Here is a 22,757-nt window from a genome sequence, read left to right as displayed (position 1 = left end):
AATAATAAATTAATTAACGTTTAAATTAATTTGCTTAAGAAATACATGCAACTCTCAATTTTCATCTTTCTGTCACACTTCCTTAATCATTTTTACAATAATTTTATCATTTCGCTAACTAATTTTACATAGAGCACATACATTTACAAAAAATCGTTAATGCTATGCTATAACTAAGCTAAGCTAGCTAAGAGTTTTAGCAAAAGTAATGATAGAAGAAGATTGAAGATTGATGGCCGCTAAATAATTAATTAATTAAAGTGATCTTCACCACTTATATTATAAAATATAGGATCAATTTTCTTATCTATTTTATTTGCTTGAGAAATACATGCAACTCTCAATTTTCATCATTTTGTCACACTTCCTCAATCATTTTTAAAATTATGCTATCATTTTGCCAACTAACTTTACGTAAAGCACACAAATAAAAAAAATCGCCAATGCAAAATATGCTATAACTAATTGTAAGAGAAAACGGATTATTTAGTTATAACCAATTTTCCGTGAGATAAGTTGATAAAATAAGATTTTGAAATATATTAGTACATTAAAATAGTATATATTAGTGAATCATTATCATTAATTTTTATTGTTCAATAGTTTTGTCAATTACATTAGGACATTAACTTAAAAATAAAACGTTTAAAAAAAATCAAAGAGGTAAATTATTAAAAGAAATTTTGTACGTCCCCAAGTAAGTTCTAATTTCATTAATCCGTTGAGAAGAAAACATAGAAAACGATGAAATATGAACTCATACAGATAAATACACAAGCCGCCTCAAAGATCACCCAAACACAGTCGACCGAGAACTAGGTCAGAATACTATCGGATCTAGATTAAAAATGATAATTCTACATTAATCTTTGTCAATTTTAAAATCTCTGTCACTGGCCAGATAATTTTGTATCTTTAAATACTTTACTTTTATTCCTGCAGTTTTCTTAACTTGCTTTTTTAGGATAGTTGTAAAATTTATTGGCTACTCAAAAAAATAAACTAGTTGGAAGTAACTTCAAAGCAAGTTGCATGAACTTTCTCATACTAATGCATAGTCTACTTAATCAATAAAAATTGATTTTTAGCTATTCAGGTAAAATGTTCAACTGTTAGTTCGAAAATCAAATGATCAATTTCACTAAAAAATCAATCAATTCGGTTTTCAATTTATGGCTTTTAACCACACTTATATTATCTGTAATAGTGTTAATTAAATTTGAACTCAAACTGTAATCAATAGCTATCTACAAAACATCACAAAATGTGCATATGCTTTAGTATAGATTCTGATTAGAATGGCTCAAACACGCGGCGAAATTATAAACTTTAATGATTTTTTTTTTTTGCAATTCAACCGCTTATCGTAGGCCTATAATATTTCAGTATGTTATTTAGGACTACGAAATCTATCGTTTTACAAAGGTTCATAAAAATCATCCAAAAAATTCAATATTTAATTACGAAAAAACGGCAGATCTTTACCAAAAACTAATCCACGGGATTCACAACGAATATCTTTCGAGGAGATTTTGCATTTTTAAAATCGATTCAGGATTGTGGGCTAACATGTGAAAGATGAATTTCACACTTTGCTTCTAAATATAAAGAAACTCTTTAAAGTTAGAGAAATCAAAGTTACTAAAAGTAACAATGAATCGAAATATTTTTTTAAATTTTGATGAATTTTTAAAATTAAACTACTTGCCGTAGGGCCGTAATATTTTAGCATGTTCTAATCTAGAAGACCATGACATATATTGCCAAAGAGAAAATCATAAAAATCGTCAAAAAACATTTTTTTCAACAGGTAATTACAAGAACTTGTGCCAGAGAATTTTTACCGAAAACTAACCAACGTGATTCCCAGCTAATATCTTTCGAATAGTTCTTGAATTTTTAAAATTGATCCAAGATGACGAGCTAAAAAAACAAAAAAAAATCACTTTTCTACAAATTATAAAGAAGCGATTCGGTCGATTGTCTCGAGAATCTGAGAAACGATAGCCCTCATATTGAGATATATCGAATGGCTTTTAAGTTTTTGCAATCGGTCCAGACGTTTGAGAAAACATTGACGAAAGGTCAAAAATAGGCTCATTCATATACACATATACATTTTACTAATTTGGTCTCATTTACTAATTTAGTCTCATTCGAATGGCTCGACACCTCCAGAAAATATAATTATCGGATTTCTTTGCAAAACTATCAAATCCAGAATGAAGGAACTTTATTGGCTTATCGGACATAATTCAAAATTAGCACTCGAAAACAAAATCTTGATTTATTGAACAATAATCATTCCTAACTGGTCATACGGAATAAAGCTTTGGGGTGCTCTAAAAAATTTAATGTGGCATTGGTACAGCGGACACAATCAAAACTAGTTAGAATGATGACAAGTGTACTATGGTTTGTTAACAATAAAACTCTACTACCGATCTGAAGATGCTATATATTAAGGATTTCATAAAAACAAGAGCGACTAATCATCATCAAACATTATAAAATCACCCTAATTCACTCGTTGCCCCGCTGCTCTATACACCACAATCGTAAAGACTAAAAAAATTATGGTCAGATAATTCTAGTAAAACTGCATCAAATAGTACATATCCACTGGGGCAACTACTATATTTAATTATATTTTATTAATGTCTACCAAAGAGCTCATAGAATTTAAGTAAAGTTCTGACAGATATTAAAACATAACTTCTTCTTCGGGAAGGTAATAAATAAATAAATAAATAAAAACGAAAAAAATTGATACTCAATTTCCAGCATATCCATCTACCTAGAACAGGTAGCACCTATTATAGTTCATCCAACCTTTCCGAATGATTTTTTCCATTATTAATATCGACTATCGGTAACTCCTCAACTCTTTTCTTTGTCTCATCATCTTCCTCCACTCTCGATTTGTTCTCTTTTTGGTTAAGAAGCAACATAGTGGCCTCATAATGCCCTCAAAAGTGGTTCCCCAATATTATTTTATGGGTCCAAATAACACGTTTGATCCGAATGCAATTTAGTGCGATCGATCGACGATGATTCTTTCATTTCGTCTGATAAGGTAGGCCGGGGTTGCAATAATTGAACGAAAGGGAGGCTGGACCCAAATTATTTAAGTGTTGATTAGGATCATACAAATTTTAATGTAGTTCTGATTCAACGATAATAATATATTTTTATAAGTACATCTATTAACGATATTTTTTAAAAGAAATATAATCATTTTTAACTTCCCGTAGGGTAGTTATAGTAATGGGCCGAAAATCGAAAATGAAAATTTTTGCATTTCTCGACGTTTTGAAGATTTCTGAACATTCTGGCACACCTCAGAAAAAATGGATGTGTGTGTGTGTTTTGTGTGTCTGCATTTTTTCGTCCACGTTTTCGGGCGCACGGATCAACTGATTTGAATGGTTCAAAACACATTCGAATCCTATTGATAGGGAGATGTGCTGATTAATTTTTGGCAAAGTCAGGCCAAGCCATTTCGGAGATATAGAGCTAAATATACAAAAAATGGCAGTTTTTGAGAGAAAAAAGCATCTGAATCGAATGTTTCAAAAAACTTTCTACTTGTGTTGACAAAGTATTAGTATTAGTATATTTAAAATATTTCAGATTTCAACTTATATACTAGCTTGTATACTAACTTTCAATTTATATATTAACTTATATACTTTAAATAAATATTTTTGACTTTGTGCTCAGTGTATATAATTCTTATAAATATTATACAAGTCCCAGCAATTTGCCTTAAGGCACGATGCCATACACCACTAGTTAAATTTCATTTTATTCGATATACAAGAATTTTTACATCTATTCTAAAATGACAACAAAAAAAAATTTTAGGATTAAAAATAAAGGGTTTTCAAATACTAAATCATCTGATCATTGAGAGTAATTTTGATATTAACAGAGTTTAAAAATACAAAATTATCTGACCATTCACAGTGATGAGAGTTAAATAGATATATTAAATAAAATGACTTTTTATACTGATATATGGTATATTACGAGTATAATTATTCCAGTAGTTTGTGAAATAAAATAATGTATTGAAAAAAATAAGGTTGGAAACCATTACATTAAAGGTAACTTTACCCAATATGCACTGTCAAGTTCCATCAAAATAGATCAATTGCATTTAAAACTAGTTGGTATTGGTACTTTGCCTTGAGGCAAGTTACATAAACTTTCCGATACATGTAAATAATCGACTTAATCAATAAAAAATAAATTCAATTATGAGTGATTAAAAGTATTCCGAGTGGATTTATTATACATATTTGAAAACGAACGAACACGTTAACTCGGAGTGTTTTCTAATAGCAAATTTTCAAAAATCAATAATTTTTATATTTGAACCAGTCTCCGTAGGACTTTAATGGTTTAGTTTAGTATGTTCATTAAGACCAAGTACTCTATTGTTATACCAAGTAACGTCAAAAAAAAAACCTACTCAATTTCTCACACTTTGATGAATTTTTAAAATTAAACTACTTGTCGTAAGACCGTAATATTTTAGTAAGTTTTATGAGACCATGACATATATTGCTAAAAAGTTCCATAAAAATCGGCTTAAATTTTTTTTTCCAACAGTTAATTACAAGAAAACGGCTCGGTAGATTTTCACCTAAAACTAATCCGTATCTTTCCCAACTAATACCTATGGAACAGTTTTTGATTTTTTAAAATCGATTAGTTAGTATGAGCTTAGATGTGGACAAAAAGTTCAACACTGTTTTCCCAATTTCAAAGGAACGGCTCGGCCGATCATCGCACAAAATTGACAAGCGAGTCCTTATTGAGACACATCAAATGGTTTCTAAATATCTGAAATCGGTTCAGGCGTTTTTGAGCAAATGGTGTCTAAATTTCTGAAATCGGTTCAGGCGTTTTTTGAGCAAACGTCGATGAAAGGTCTAATTTTGACAAATGCCAAAAAAACGATACTAGTTTTTGCAACTTTGACGAATTTTTAAAGCTAAACGAGTTGTCGTAGGGCCGTAATACTTTAGTATGATCTAGAAGACTATCGTATCTATCGTCAAAAAAATCATGATAAAAATCGTCGAAAAAAATTTTGTCATAGGGTTCCCTTTTTCAAAGTGAATTTTTTACAAAAAATTAGCACCGACGTACCCTACGTAGAAAGATTAGCAGGATATATTATCGTGGTCTTCCTGCAGCATGTGGAATTTAAATACAACCTGTAGCCGAAAAGTCAATAAGACTGTCATTTTGATTTGATGTTATTACTCGATCGAATTTAATACGTGCGCTTCATTTCATTAATAACGGACCGGTGCCAAAGTATGAATTACATTCTCCATATGACTTTAATTTGTTATTCATCGTCTGGTTTTTGAATAATTTAGTTAATTGAGGTTTAATTCATTAAAGGATTTTTTGATCACATTCACTTTATAAACAAAATAAATTAATTTTTTCTTGATCACGTTATAATTTTCAATAATTATAAAATTTTAGGTTCCTTATAAATAGATTATAAATTATTAAGTTTCAAAAATTTGCTTAAAAAGCTATGTGAATCAGACAATATATTGTATTAGATATTGTTTAATTACTATAAAAGTACGTATACAAAAAAATTATTTAATTTTAAAAAACATTTCATTATGTATACTACATTATCTACGATACCCTTGATTATTTGGATGATGCTAAATCTTTTACAAATGTTCAATTAAATAAAGTGAGATTTAAAATAAAATGATAAAATAATGGTATTGGACTAAATCTACAAATAATGAGAAAAACTAAATGCAAATGAAACAAGTTACATGAACTTCCCGATATGTGTAAATAATCAATAAAAAATAAATTAATTTATCAATAAAATAAAATCATAAATGAAATCTATAAAAAATAAATCAATAAAAAATAAATTAATTTAAGAGCGATTAAAAATATTCCGACTGGATTTATTACACATATTTGAAAACGAACTAACACGTTAACGCGGAGTATTTTCTAATAGCAAATTTTGAACCAGTTTCCGTAGGACTTTAATGATTTATTACGTTTATTAAGACCAAGTACTCTATCGTTATACCAAGTAAATCATCTAATTTTAATTTTAACAAATGTCAAAAAACTACTCATTTTCTCAAACTTTGATGAATTTTTAAAATTAAACTACTTGTAAGGCTGTAATATTTCAGTAAGTTCTATAAGATCATGATATATACGCCAAAAAAGTTCAATGAAACGGCTTAAATTTTTTTTCAACATTTAATTACAAGAAAACGGCTCGGTAGATTTTCACCTAAAACTAATCCCAACTAATATCTTTCGAACAGTTTTTTACTTTTTAAAATCGATTTGGTAGTATGAGCTTAAATGTGGACGAAAAGTTTAACATTCTTTTTCAAATTGCAAAGAAACGGCTTGGCAGATCGTCGCACAAAACTGACAAACGATAGTCCTCCTTGAGATACATCAAATGGCTTCTAAATTTCTGAAATCGATTCAGGTGTTTTTGATAAATTTACGTGTCGAAAAATCTGTTCACATACACACACACATACTTTTTCTAAATTTGGTCTCATTCGATTCAGAATGGCTTTAAACGTCGAGAAAACATAAAATTAGCGAATTGTTTTTTTTATGAAAACAAACTTCTCCTTCGGAAAGTTAATAAAATGTGATTTGAAAATAAAATGAGAAAATTATTCTCTTACAAATAATAAGAAAAAATGAATATAATTAAGAAAAGTAATAATTTTCAAGAAACAATAATTAATGGAAGTAAATAATATCTTTAGAAACGTGCTCTGAATATCGAAAATAAATAAAATACCCTTTAGACTGAATTCAATGTTTTCAACTATATAACCCCAAAAAATATATATTTTGTTTATACTTATAAATTTATTTTAAAATTATAACTAAATAGTAGACTGGGTCATTGCATTTTTTTTTGTTGAGCAATAATTTTGTAATTTTCCAGTCAGCTGGGAGAGAAGTGAATTAATAGAAATACTGAATTAATATCCTTAAATACGATGGATGGATTAGTCATAAAATCAAATCATAGAAGCAAAGGGCGAGTTCACAACAATAATTAAACCTTGTTCAAACAAACATACTTTGGAACCTATGTCAAAATCAGTATAGTTTAGCTGATTTGACGACTGTCCCTACCGTACCCTGGCATAATTGTACCCAGTCTCCTCTATACACGATTAAATATTTAGTTTTAATCGAAAAATTTAGCCCTTTAAAAATGTACCTGCTTTTTAGTTTTTTTTTATAATTTTTTTTTTCAAATTTAGTTAATTTCGACATTTTTAAAATGTTTATACTAGGATTTAGGGTCTACCAATTTTTCCGGCTGTGAAAATTTTATATAAAAAAATTATATTCAAATTTAAGATACGCAAGATTATACAAAAATTAATACTTATTGTTAATGGCACAGAGAATTTTCACATTATGAAATAAAAACTATTCGAACCAATTGTTGAAAATTAATTTAAAACATTTCAAGATCGATTGCAAGTATCTTGATGTTCCTGCTGTTGGAATGTTTACTCAATTTTACTTTGGGTAAAAGCAACATAAAAATTGTGAAATTATTGAAAATGGTTATAATAATTTTCATTTCAAGCATTTAAAACCTTTTCTTCAGTAACTCTTGATAATACCAAACGTCCCCGAAAAAAATTATTGTAAGATCTATACATAGTTACACATTTCAAAAAAATGTCTAGGATGTGCTAAATTCACGTAAAAATATAAAATAATTGACATTCAATCCATTGCAAATATCTACCAATGTCATTTGTATTAATTCATATTTCATTTACCACCCAAGAAATATCACCTGGAACTAACATCTTTATTTTGCATCCCGGCCGGTTTAACATATCGCATCGGTTAATTTGAGAATAATTCGAATAAATCGAACAAAATGAATGTCGAGTACATACAAAAACACCGTTGTACGTGGCAGGTAAGAGTTATTCTTTTGATTATAATAATAATGATATGAATTCGCCTTCGGGCCGAATACGAAAACCGTGGCCATAGGTGTGCAGGATTATAACATACGAGTTCCGTTTGATTCACGTCGAAGAGACCGGATGATTCGCAAAGACGAATCCTGGCGCCATAAATCATAACGAATCCATCTAAGGACGAACGATTATATCAATATTAGGGTATGTTCACATTACAATAATATTGTTTTTGCGACGGATTTCTCATTTCCCAGGTACACTTCTTTATCAAATACTAAGCTCCATTGGTAACTAAGAAGAACTAGCCAAGAATAAGTTTCGAATCTTTCAAGATAATAATAATGAATAGTGGTGTATGGCATCATGTCTTAAAGCAAATTGCTAAAACTTCCCGTACCACAATTAAATATTCGAGCACAAAAAAACTAATAATCACAAAATATTGATCAATGATTAATAACAATATTTTTAAATATTTTCAAATAGATACTTATCATTACTATATATGTATTCATTCATATAATGTACTGTGACGATGTTATCGCTTGAAAATGTTTACATAAAGAATGAATCCATCTGAAGATATACCATCATAGAAGCATTCACCACTCGACAGAGTAGCCAATGCTCAGTTCCAGCCACAGTTTATGTTATAAGATTATTATTCCAATATTTTGTAATTTTATTTTGTTAATATTCTGTTTATTATTTACATTTATATTTTTGTATTTAGGCTTAGTTTTTTGTTTTTTATAAACCTCAACAATTTTTTATTATAAAACTTTAATAAAGTTTTGTTTGACAAAAAAAAAAAAAAAACTGAGAATACATTTCTCACGATTACAATAACGCAAATGAAATATATACATTTTTAAACTAAATTGTAAATTTAAAATTTATATTTAATTTATAAACTTTGTATATTTTTGAAACTATTGAAAACAAATTTTTCAGAAAATTTTGAAATTTGTTTGAACCGCACAAGTAAAACTTAAAAATTAAAAATCTTGGTACGGAACCCAAAGTTTTAATACAATTAGAATTCTTGTTTAAAATCTCCATCAAAGATCTTATAATTTGATGTGAATATGTCTAATGATAATTTTAGACCGCCAAATAACTTTTTTTACAATTTCCTGTGTATCTCCAAAACCGCTAGACCTGCCTTCCCAAAAATTTAATCAATTCTTCATTTCTTCAATAAAAGAAGATTGCTTTCTAAATCATTCAAATCGGGCCTCAAAAACTGAATTACTATTTTTGGCACTGTTTGCCCCGTAGCTTTGAAACGGATAAACCAGCCTTCGCCAAAAACTAATCAGAACGTCTTCCCATCAATAAAAATCGAATGTTATTTGAATCATTCAAATTGATTGATCCATGCCCCCGAAAACGTGGACGAAAAATTGTATCCATACATACTTGCACACACACACACATCCATTTTTCTAAGGTATGCCAAAATGTTCAGAAACCTTCAAAACGTGAATATATGCAAAAATTTTCAATTTCGATTTTCGGACAATTACAATAACTTACACTACGGGAAGTTAATGTAATGAATGTATAGAAATGTGCAAACCAGAGTGTTAACAAAATCATGGACCACCAAAAGAATAGTTTATTCGATTTAGTCGAGTTTACGTATATTCAAAAAGTCAAATTAAAGTGCAAAATAAAAATTTAAACAGATAGCAACTAAGCTTGCGATTATAGTATCTAAATAATTAACCCCTTCGCTTACCAGCCAATATCCAAATTTACGGGCCCAAAGCGACACTAAGGTCGGTCGCACGCAGTGACATAAACAACTTTGCTCAGCGTTCGAAACTGAACAAATCACAAAATTCCTATATAGTTTCTATATGCACGTGTGCGGTACAATTAACTTTGCAAGATGTTTGATAAATAATTACGTTAATTCTTAAATAAAAATAAAAATTTATTATTACAAATATATAAATTTATACATATAATTATAAACTTATATATTTGTGCCAAACGTACAATGTCACTACCACTGTCAGTACTACTGGTAGCAAAGTCATCACTGCTTTGTAATTCATCAATAATTTTTTTTAAAGACATTATAATGGGTATTTTTTTAAAACTTCTTACACACGATGTATGTATAAGCGAAGGGGTTAATATCGAAAGAATAAATTTTTAAATTAGTGAAATTTGATAGAAAAATACAATTTAATTTTCAAAATGTATTCGGCACTGATGTTCCGATAAGTAGGAAACAAAAATTGGAAAAAAAAATTAGGCGTGATCACAACCTTAGAGTGAGTAAATAGGAAAACTCCGAAAAGTAACCAAGACTTCATATCGAAAACTGGGGTCAATATTTGGCTACTGAGCTATTGAAAAGTTAAGACCTTAATCAAATTAAGCCCTTTCACGTAAGCACTACTTATTGTCGATATATTCTGTTTATAAAAAAATATTACATTAATAAAATCAATAATTTCTCGTGACTAAATAAAAAATGATAAATATTTTGGGAAAGTTCACATAATCTAGGTTAAGAAGTTTGATTCCTAAATATTTAAAACACAAAAAGTTTTAGAATACAAATAAAAATACAAATTTGGAATATAAAATCAAACTTTCAAAAATATTTTCATGAAAAAAGCTAAAAAAATTTCGAAATAGTTTTTAATACCATGCCAAATTTCGATTTAAATAGATATTCAAATTTTCATTTAATTTGCGATGGATGAAAAATGTCCCAATTAATTAAAAAAATGATATTTTCCAAGATAGAATTTACAGCAAGTACATACTTTTAACCTTCACATTTGATTAGTTTCATTTATGTGATATTTGTACCACAAATAAGTATGTTAATTTGTTTACCGGCCTCTTATAATTATAGTATAAAAAATAATTATTTTCTCTCAAAACGGATCCGTACCGATTTTACTGAATGGACGTTTCGTCGTCGTCGTGTAAATCATAAAATCGTACTCGTATGTACCAAAAAGGCATTAGCGGTAATTGACCATTGTGCCTCCTCGGAAACTCTCGGAGGTACACCTGAAGGTGCATCATCTACCGATATCTGAATTCTTTTAATTTATTTTGCTTTATCGACATTGTTTATACACTACGAAAGCATCGCAGTAGTTTTAGGGAAGAGCGGGATTAGATAACGACATAAAATGATTCAAAACTATTATTAGGAAAATTCCCAAAATATTTGGAATGAATCACGTGGTACGCTTTGGTGATATTTAAATCTAATTTCTTCAGTATCCTTAATAAAAATGTATGGTTTCAAATCTATATTGTAAGTAGCTAAGCCAAAGTAACTGTTTCGTTACTGTCAAAAAAATTTAAGCCGATTTTTATGAAACTTTTTTAGCGATATATTTCATGGTCTTATAGAACTTACTGAAATATTTTACGGCCTTACGACAAGCAGTTTATTAACTTCCCGAAGAAGTTTATGTTTTCATCAAAAAATCCGATTCGCTAATTTTATGTTTTCTCGACGTTTCAAGCCATTCTAAATCGAATGAGACCAAATTTGGAAAAAGTATGTGTGTGTGTGTGAACAGATTTTTTGCCGTAAATCGACGTTCTCTCGAAAACGGCTGGGCCGATTTCAAAAATTTGAAAGCCATTCGATGTATCTCGACGAGGACTATCTTTTGTCAGTTTTGTGAGACGATCGGCCAAGACGTTTCTTTATAAATAGCAGAGAAGTGAAAAATTTTTCGTCCACGTTTTAGCCTGCAATTCTGAACCGATTATGAAAATTCAAAAATTGTTCGAAAGATATTGATTGGGAATCGTGCTGATTAGTTTTTGGTAAAGATCGACCGGGCCGTTTTCTTGTAATAAAGTGTTAAAAAAAATTTTTTGGAGGATTTTTATTATTATTTTTTTGATGGTAGATACTATAGTCTTCTAAATACCAATACCAACCAGTTTGTACAAATTTGCTTATAATTAAAACAATGTTTTTTCGTTTCCAATGTAATATAGGTCTTTTAACCCCGGTCTCCCGTATCCTTCTTTCTGACCATCGGTAGTATTAATACTGGAAATTATAGGGACGAGTGCGGACCTCGACTTTGCAATTATTTCCAATTAAAATGCGAAATTATAAAATTTCATTCGGCGCGCGCTCGCCGCAGTCACGGAGGAGAGACCGAACGCGGCGTGATGTGTTATTACTGTGAAATATGTCAAACTCAATCGACAGATATGTAATGAAGCTAAAACTAAAACATTACTGTTGTAAAACAAATTATACTTTTTGAACTAATTAAATTGATTATACTTGCACACCAATTTTTCCGCTCAAACTTACGCTCACGTTAATGTTAAAAAGATGCTATTGTATGTGACTAACTTTGGGGCCAATTCCCCGGTAAAATAAACTGTAACATAGTGTTGTTATGCTTTATAGGTAGCAAATACATAACATTTTGACAGTTTTTCACTACCATTTTATGGCGTTGCCATAACAACGCTATGTTAGTCTATTTTTCAGGAGATCTGCCCTTCTGCCTTGCTCAATAAGTAGGATTAGTAATAGTAACTAGTGGTGCGCATGGCATCATGCCTTAAGGCAATTTGATGGAATTTCCGGTACCAAAAAATATTTTTTTTAAAAAGATTAACATTTTTGAAAAAATTTCAATTTGGAAAAATTAGAATTTTAGAAACAAATTTTTGTAAAAAAGACTTTTTCAAAAAAAAAATGTTTTCTTTATTTTAAAATATTTTGGAAGTTCTAAACTGTTTTTCAAAGCAATCGTACTGCTTTGAAATCGTACTACTTTAACTGCATAAAGACGAAATATAGATGCGCGTAAGCGCCACGTCGCCGTCTAACGGATAAACATTGGTACGGAACTTAGAAATGTAAACAAAATTTATACTTACTGTTAAAATCTCTATAAAATATCTGATAATTTTATGTGCATATGTCTAATGATCATTTTTGACCGCCAAATGGCTTTTTTTTTACTTTTTTCACTAGAACCGATAAAAATAACCGATAAACTAACCGAAATAAATTTTCAAGCGAGTTTTCTAATATGGGTAGTACACATTATATAGAGGATTTTAATTTTAATTCATACTGTGTTCCTTCATTAATTGTGTATTAAGGGGCACAACTCGTGTGAAATTTCGAGAAAACCGATTTTTGTTTTTTATTATATTTCGGTAGATTCGATAGAAAAATAACATATTCAAATTTCAAATCGATATCTCAAATAGTTTTTGAATTATATTCATTTAAAAGAATATATATATATATATATATATATATATATATATAACGATTATTTTATCTTCAAACACGTTTTTTTCGAAACAGCATTTTCCGAATTTGCTGCAGCGAATACTCAAAAACAAATGATCCGATCACTATCAAATTTTTTTTACATGTTCTATATATAGTTCTCCGTAAAACGCCGCCATTTTGTCAATTTTTTATTTTTTTTTTCTATCGTAGTTTATTTTACAGACAATATTATCTAGTTTAACGAGATTTTTTTTTATTTCGTCCACATAGAAGGCCGGAATCACTGCAGCAGTTAAGAGCCTTTTTTTTGTCGCGCCGTTGGAGATCGATGATAACTTAAAAAATATTTATTTTTTTTTCAAAAATTTTACTATGTATTTTTAAAACATGTATAAATATATTCCTAAAATTTTGAAATGATTAATAAAGTAGTTTTTTTGATATAAATTCCCAAAAATCACCTTTTTTTAGGCGGTTGCACTAGTTGTGGCCCTTAATTTGAATTCATGTAGAACTTCATAATTTTTCAAAACCAATGAAAAGATTGTTATTTAAGAAATGTAACCTTTATATAATATTAAAATTGTTCAATCATTATAGTATTCGTAAACCCCAAATGTTAAATTTAAATTGAAGGTTTCAATCACACATATAATACAACTAATAATCTATCACACTCTTACCATGTTAACCAGTTTTTAGGCAAATTATGAAGATTCTTACCTGAAACAAAAAAAATATATTAATTAAAATGAACGTATAAAAATATACTGTATGTTAATAACAAAACCATAATCCATGATTAAGATAAAACCATAAGTATGTATTGATAGTAGTTTGTGTGGAACAGATCAAGCAAATATAAAAATTTGTTTGACGATGAATTACTGATATTTTCGGTATAAAATATGTGAGTATTATATTTCAACTTATTTTTAGCAATAAATATGAATTTAGACTTGAAACACCTCTGCACTCATTGCTTTACATTCAATTTGTATAATTACATACGCACAAAGCCGGAAGATATATTTCTCAACCAGGTCTGTGTGTATCAGCAATAAATATAATCAATACATTATAATAGGCGTTTTATATAAATTACATAGGTACATATAAAACGACCAGTCCGGCAAACCTATTAGATACTACCATAATACACATGGTGTAATTTTCCGTTATTAACTCATTTATAGATTTAGATAATCGGTAAAGCACGTTTGCAGAATATTTATATAGAAAGTTTATACAAGGTGTATATGTATATAATTAAACGTCTTTGAACTACCATCAATCTTCTAAAATAGTTTATGATGAAATATTTTTCCTTAGGTCTCATAATCACGCCTCGAGGAACGCCTAGTTTTGAAGTTCTGAAACCCACAAATCAGTAGAAATCCAGAAAATACAGAAACTAAATTTTCAATTATCTGAAATCCAAACATTAGGTGAAATCAGAAGTGTATATCTGGTTAAAAGGGGCTTAAAGGTAAAACACTGATATCTCAAAAACAGGTAAAGTTAAGAATTTAACAACAATATTTGAAAGTAGCAGGTAAAAGATGTATAACCAACCGTCACCTTAATTCTTATGCAAATAATTATCAGAATGAAAGAATTTAATTGGCTACTGCGTAAAAAGTCTAAGCTCTATGTTGAAAATAAGTTGCTGCTATATAAATCAATCATTAGACCAATCTGGACCTACGGAATTGAGCTCTGGGGATGTGCTTACAAACCAAATATAGCTATAATGCAGAGAACTCAGTCAAAAAAATTTACGTTAAACACTTAACTCTCCGTGGTACGTGACAAATGAAACCATTCATAGCGACCTAAACATAAAAACGGTGTAATTAACGTTCAAAAAAGTAATGGAAAAATACAAACGTAAACTGGAATCACATTCAAACCATCAATAGGCGACATTACCCAACCATTTGGCGTAAGATTGAAACGTCAATGGCTTTCAGATTTAGTCTTAGATTAACTTCAATATAACATCATCATATCAATTGTTAAACTAAGAAGATCTCACTGGAGTTCTTAGACATCGCTCTCAAATATTATCAATTTAGCTTATAGGAACCTTATGTATTTCTGATTGCTGAATAAAACAGAGTTAAAAAACAAAAACCTTAATGACGTCTTATGACGTTTCAATCTCTGTGAAAAATGTACCCAAGAACTTTATATTTTGCATTCGTTGAATAACGTTGCTATTATTTCGTAAAAACCTTTTAAAACTGGAAAAATGATTTAAAGCCCCAATAGCTGTCCCATATTACGCAGCCTATGCAACAGATGACAAATTTTAGAAAAATAGCTAAAAACACATAATTCGACATTTGGTTGGTTGATACTTCTTATGTGTGTGTGCATATTTGTATAATTACTGAAAGTCGAATTGGACCTTTGTGCCCCGCCCTACTAAACATTGACATTTAACTAAAATTAAAATGTTTTTGTATGATATGCTATTTGTTTCCTTCATACACAAATAATATCCACAATCGATAAAAATAAATTCATGCATCACTTGGTATGACAACACGGCCAATTGTAGTTTAAATCCGTCAACGCGAGCCAAAAATTAGCATAAAGATCGGCATTGTCGCTTTTGTAAGGGAAATTAACACGACGATTTCATTTCCGCGTCTCTTAAAACCTTCGCAGGAAACTAACGCACTTGCGAGGGGAATACGAATTAGGTTGAGTTCACATCGCCCGTCAGAATAATACGACTTGACTCTGTTCGAATGTTTTAGAAATGAAAATAGAGAAAATAGTAATTTAAAGATAGATAATTATAAGCAAATATACAACATAAATGAATTTTTTTTACAACATTATTATTTTTTGCGCACCATTAGTTGGAAACCACAGCAATAACTAGTGGTGCATGGTATCGTGCTTTAAAGCAAATTGCTTGAACTGCCGAGACCATAACTTAAAATTCTTAAGTTTTAAAATTTTTTGAAAACATTAAAAAAATAGATTTTTACGAATTTTGACTTTTTTGAAAAAATCATTTTTTTATATATATATTTTTTAAATCTAGATTTTTTTTCAAAGCTATCGCGCTGTGTAGCTGTTTCAGCTTAATGGTTATACATTATAAAACTTGTTACGGAACCCATCGAAGTGTAAACAAAATTTGTACTTATTAAAATTTCTATAAAATATCAGTTTCTGACATTTTTTTCACTTTTTTCATTGGATCTCCAACACCGCTAGTGCTGACTTTCTAAAAATTTGTCAATACAAGTAAAATGCTGAATTACCATTCTTGGCACTTTTAGCTCAAGTTGCCTTGGCCAAAAACTAATCAGAACGACTACCCATCAATGGAAATCGAATGTTTTTTGAATAATTTAAATCGATTGATCCGTATTTCCCAAATCATCGACAAAATATTGTAACCGCACATATATACACACACATATACATCCATTTTTCTAAGGTATGCCAAAATGTTCAGAAACCTTTGAAACGTTAAAATATATAGAAATTTTCATTTTCGATTTTTCTGCTATTACTACCTAACGTACCCTACGGGAAGTTAATAAAGAAAATAGTATTTATTTTTAAATTTAAGCTAATATACTACGTATGTTAAAAAAAATTTACTATAATATCAAGTTTAAATTGGCATTAATTCAGGGTCCTATAATAGGTCTCTGACAAAAAGTCCTGGCTGGACCTGCCTTTGCCAAAACCTAATCACCTGTTCTCCCAATTTTGTAAACCAATCATTACAAATTGAATGTTTCTTACAATTAGAACATTCAAATCGGATACTCGTTTCTCTCAAAAATTCGATTTGTATTTTCTGCACTCTTTGCTCCGTATCTCCGTAACGGTTAGACCTGCCTTTGCCAAAAACTAATCAACACATCTCCCTTTCAATAGGAACCGAATGCTTTTTGAATCATTAAAATCGATTGATCCGTGCGCCCGAAAACGTGGACGAAAAATGCGGACATACAAAACACACACACATACATTTTTTCCGAGGTATGTCAAAATGTTCAAATACCATCCAAATGTAAAGATATGCAAAAAATTTTATTTTCGATTTTTGGACCATTACTATAACTACCCTACGGGAAGTTAATAATTGAAACTAGTAAACTCAAATCAAAATGACACTAATATCAGTTTCTTATTTTGCTCGATCATGATAACACGTCCTAATAAGGGAGCAGAACGTTTGGCTAATCTTAACTCTGACTTTGATGATAAATTTATATTAGTAGTATTTAATGGAGCGCGATAAATTTAATGCATGATACAAATTAGAAAACTCAACATCTATATTTAGAATAAATTTTAGGCACGACATGAATGAGTGGAACACTTCAATACATTTTTTTAATATCATATATTGACTTGTTAGGTAGCAGAAACATTCAAAACCTAGCTAGCAAAATAAATAATAATAAATTGCTATTCATTGTAAAACCTTGATTTTCAATTTAGATCAGAGAACGCTATAGATTTTGAAAATTTTAATATGACTTTTTAAAAGCTTTCATAGACTAATGTAATTTGAAAAGAATCAGAGATACTTATGTAAGTTATATAATCATCAGTTTTAATGTAATAATAAAAAAATTCATTTTATGATAAACCTTATTTAGTCCATCATTTAAGTGATACGAAATATGAAACGCATTTATGATATATTTTCGACACTTTGGGGACGGCTGTCCACCTGAGTGGACAAACATACTCTGAGGCACAGATAAACAATGACTCAGTTTGCATCGAAACGATGAATAAATTACATATAGCAGTGATAAACAGTGTTGTATTTTGTAAACAATTTTAAGTTATTTTAGTAGTATTTTTAGACCTTTTATTTGCTAGTCTTTTTTTAATATTTAAAACGACCGAGCGCTTTTAAATATGGCAAAACGACTGGTAAATTTTGCAAATTAAGCAGTAGTGAAGATGAGTTTCAAATAGACATTCATACAGACGAATTTTACTAAATTACTATTCGCACCGAAGATAGGGTTGATTTTGATGGTGATATTATCCAACGAACAAAAAGAAGAAAAAGTTCGACAAATTAAATAAAAAGTGGATATTAAACAAATTGCATAACATACACAATGAAATCAATTTACAGCCAGTACAGTAGATTGTTTTGAAATCGGCGCCGTCCCGTAAGGGTTAAATATGAAGTTGATAAAATGCTACATTGACAAACAAGAACAAAAAACATAACTTTCCAAGCTTCTAATTTTCCTATATTAATGTACTACACTATTATATCAGTAATAAAGATATATACTATATAACATCTGTATATTAATTAATTCACCAACCATATCATATACTAAAATAACTCATTAGCGACCATTAGTGAGACATCTTGTTTCATTGCCGATAAAAACCCCCTATGATTGCACTAATAAAATGTCATTTCATAAGAAGTTAGTGAGATAGTAAGTGTGATGAATTATTGTGTAGTAGCAATAAAGTGGCCGCCAGCCTCGGGCTTTCTTTTCCACCGAGATGAACCAACATGAATAGACAGAGCGCCAGCGACGCGAGAAAATAGTAGTTGGTAAGTGAGGTAAAATTTGCTAAAAAAATTTGTAACAACAATACTTGTTCACGCCAAATCAAAGCATCTGATTTGATATAAAAACAAAACAAAATCAATCTAAAATCGCAACAAATTGGTTCTAGAAAAATCAAACCAAAAAACAATATTTGAAAGTAGAGGCATATAAATATTTGAAGAGATGTACAACCAGCAATCATCTTAATTCTTACAACGTTGACATCTGGAGATAAACGGCTATGTTCGAATGTCCATAACAAAAGTATTTTATTTGGTTGTTAGTTTTTTTGTCGTGAGTATTGTTTATTGTCGTTATTTAATTGTTTTATAAGATGTATTTTTAAGTTAGATTCAAGATAAATTAGATTAATTATTATGTCTCTGCTGATAAATATTTCTGACGAACAACCAGATCAAGGTTATAAACAGTGTTATCTCTAAAAAATGTACCCAAAATATTTATATTTTGCCATTAACAGCTATTATTTAAAAAAATACCTCAGAATAAAACATTGAGTTTGTTTTCCCCTGGGTCATTTTACCCCGCATATGAAGTAAAAAAGATCATATGACAAAATTTTGAAAAGCAGCAAAAACAACATCCCAAAATGATGAATTAGCTGGGAGTTTCACAGAACATATCCAGATAGTTGCTAGTTTGATATGTTGTTATTTTTGGTGATATAATTAGTTTGGTTTTCACAACATAATTGCTCAAAGTAAAATTGAATTTTTGTGCCCCGTCCAACCATATAGTCTTCAAAATAATAATGTCTAATACTATTGTGACTGATTCCCTAGATGGCATAAAACAAATAATTATTCGTATTTTGACGTTCATCAAAGTGATTTCTAAAATTTGCTATGCCAAATATTTGAAAATTTACGAAAATGATCAAATAACCTTTGTCCTATTTTATGTCGCAATTTCTGGGTATTTCACATTATACACAACTGTCAATAAATCACATGTTTATTTATAATATTCAAAACTACTATTTTGATACGAAATTTCGATTATATCGATCATATCACCAGCTCTCTGTCTATAGTCTAATAGCTTACCATTAATAAACTTGTGCATTGTGTTATTATTACATATAAATCACTCGCGATATTATTTTATTTTTATGGTAATCACCTCAGTTTTTTATATGTTTAAAGTGTGCAAAACTGTAAAAATTGTCGTTTTTATATTCAAAGCTATTCATCATCAGAGCATAATTTTTTGAACGATGATATGACTTTGGCCGTGTCAATGAACGTAAAATAACGATATTTGTATGAAATGCTTAGAAACAAATACTAGAAATTTGTAATTTATTTTTAAGAATAGTAATGGTAAGTGCTTTATTCAAAAGTATGTACATCGTGGTAATCAGACCTTCACTTCTTAAAAAAAAAAAAAATCACATCACACTTTTACTTCTTAAAAATAAAGTAATGCGAAAATCATATTTATATGTGTTATATATTATAGAATATCAGGATTGCAAACAAAAACATTGTTCAAATCCAACCGTGTTCGGCAATGGTGTTTTATATAAAGGCTCGTCCAGAAATGACCAGAAAACAACACCAAATAAATGATTGTACTTAACTTATATGATAAATTACGGAAACAATAGAAAAATATTATTTGAAAATTATAATGACAAACACAAATTCAAATTATTTGCTGTACCTTCACAGATATAAAATTATTATTACTAATTAAAATTATTAATAAAATTCACAGATATCATATTTAAGTAAGTAAAAACATTAATTTCAGTAAGCAATAAGTTAAAGGGCTTAAAGCTTTAATAATTGCATATTAGCATATGCTTTCAAAATAATTGAGGATTGGTACATCTAACATGTTTAGTGTATTTTTATAATAAATATTTTTTATTTATTTCTAACATATTTTTAACTTCCCATAGTGTAGTTATAGTAATGTACCGAAAATTGCAATTGAAAATTTTTGCATTTCTCGACTTTTGAAGGTTTCTGAACATTTTGGCATACCTCACGCGCACAGATCAACCGATTTGAATGGTTCAAAAAACATTCGATTGCTATTGATAGAGAGATAATTAGTTTTTGGCAAAGGCAGGTCCAGCAGTTACGGAGATAAAGAGCAAAGAGTGCTGTAAATAGAAATCGAGTTTCTGAGAGAGAGGAGTATCCAATTCGAATGATCCAAAAAACATTCAATTTGTAATGATTGGGAGAAGTTGTGTTTAGTTTTTGGCAAAGGCAAGTCTAGCCGTTTGGAGATGCCGAGCTAATTGTTCAAAAAATGGCAGTCTTTTAGATAACTAAGCATATGATTTGAATGATTCAAAAAACTTTCTGCTTGTTTTGATAAAATAATTGTTTTCGGAAAAAAAATTATTTAATTTTTTTTTAAATTTTTTTTTGTATATCGAAAATAATTTAGATATTAATTTTAATTCTGGCTAAAGTTCTAAAACTTACTTATACTTTAAATAAATAATTTTAACTCTTTGGGAACGGCTGTCCACCTGAGTGGACGACATACTCTGTTATGCTGCCTGCGAGGCACAGGTTATTTTAAAAACAATGACTCAGTTTGCATCAAAATGTTGAATAGATTACATATAGCACTGATAAACAGTGTTGTAGTTTAAAAATAATTTAGTTATTTTGGAAGTATTTTTAGTCTTTTTCTTGGCTATATAGTCTTTTTTTTTTAATGATGGCAAAACGACTGGTGATATCTGATAGAAAAACACCTCATCCGCTACGCCTATTGAAAACTGTTTTACACGTTACTATTCTTCATAAAATGATAAAAAAATAAAGTATGCCCTTCAATGACCACAAATTTTTAACGAACAAATTGCGTAACATACACAATGAAATTAAGTTTACAGCCGGTACAGTAGATTGCTCTGAAATCGGTGCCGTCCCATAAGGGTTAACTTTGTAATTCAGTTTATATATTTTTTATAAATATTAGACAATATTATAGGATTTATAATAATTTATTTGAAAACATTTAATATTCCTCGAACATTTTATTAATGTATGGGAAGTTCCAGCAATTTGCCTTAAGGTACGATGCCATACACAACTAGTTTTATTTATTTATAACATATTTATATATATATATTACTTGAATATCGAATACTTCCTATAAGCAAGCAATCATTCTAACGTGTAAATAATACAGAAACAAATAATAACAGAAAATGAAATGCAACCTATTTCGGCTATTTTTGTTTGCATCGATAATTCAGTAGTCGATCAACACCGCAGATTAAATATTTGAGTTCAACAACACATTATGATAAAGCACAAAAATTGCATCATGGTGTAATTTGTCTCATTTTGTTAATTCAAGAAATCATCACGCAAGTTGCACAAATAAAATGCATATTTACAAAAGTATTTCAAATATGGCCGCTGCTAAGGCTTACCTTTGTTTACAAGAGCTAGCGGACCTGCAATCGGCAGACCACTCATTAAATTGAAAAAAAAAATCACTAACTCACTAAATCACTTAACACATAGTTATTCTAAACACCAAACAAAGATAAATGTTGCTGCAGAAAAAAACTGAAACACTTTATAAGGTAATAATAATATCACTCGCACTTCAACACGAAATTCACAACCGACAGGCATAAAATATGGCTGACCGAAAAGAAACGTGCTGCCACTGATACTTAGGACGCGCCCGAATTAGGAACTGACCAACGAATATCGATACGTATATCTAATTTGTTTATAGTGTTGCCAGATGGCAAATAATAACATTGTCTTCCATATCATACTGAATTTAGATGCATTCAATTCAAGAACGAAGGCGGCAAAATCAAATGTAACTTTACGTTATTAAATTAAAATTACATTTATGAATTAAAATTACGTTAATATATTAAAGTCACGTTAATAT

The 22,757-nt window shown here is 29.4% G+C and overlaps 1 protein-coding gene across 1 annotated transcript in view; it reads right to left on the bottom strand.

Annotated features, from left to right (window-relative positions):
- LOC113363407 (protein trachealess) overlaps positions 1-22,528 on the bottom strand; it is a 397,957-nt gene extending 375,429 nt beyond the window's left edge. Inside the window, exon 1 of the mRNA XM_026605910.1 lies at positions 22,279-22,528. The gene's annotated coding sequence lies outside the window, so the exon portion shown is untranslated. The remainder of the gene's footprint in view (positions 1-22,278) is intronic.
- Positions 22,529-22,757: the final 229 nt, after the last annotated feature.

Source organism: Ctenocephalides felis, unplaced genomic scaffold, assembly GCF_003426905.1.
Source record: "Ctenocephalides felis isolate EL2017-DRISC unplaced genomic scaffold, ASM342690v1 CF-g0.4_SCAFFOLD_00845, whole genome shotgun sequence".
Classification (NCBI taxonomy): domain Eukaryota; kingdom Metazoa; phylum Arthropoda; class Insecta; order Siphonaptera; family Pulicidae; genus Ctenocephalides; species Ctenocephalides felis.
This window is presented reverse-complemented; position numbering and strand designations above follow the sequence as displayed.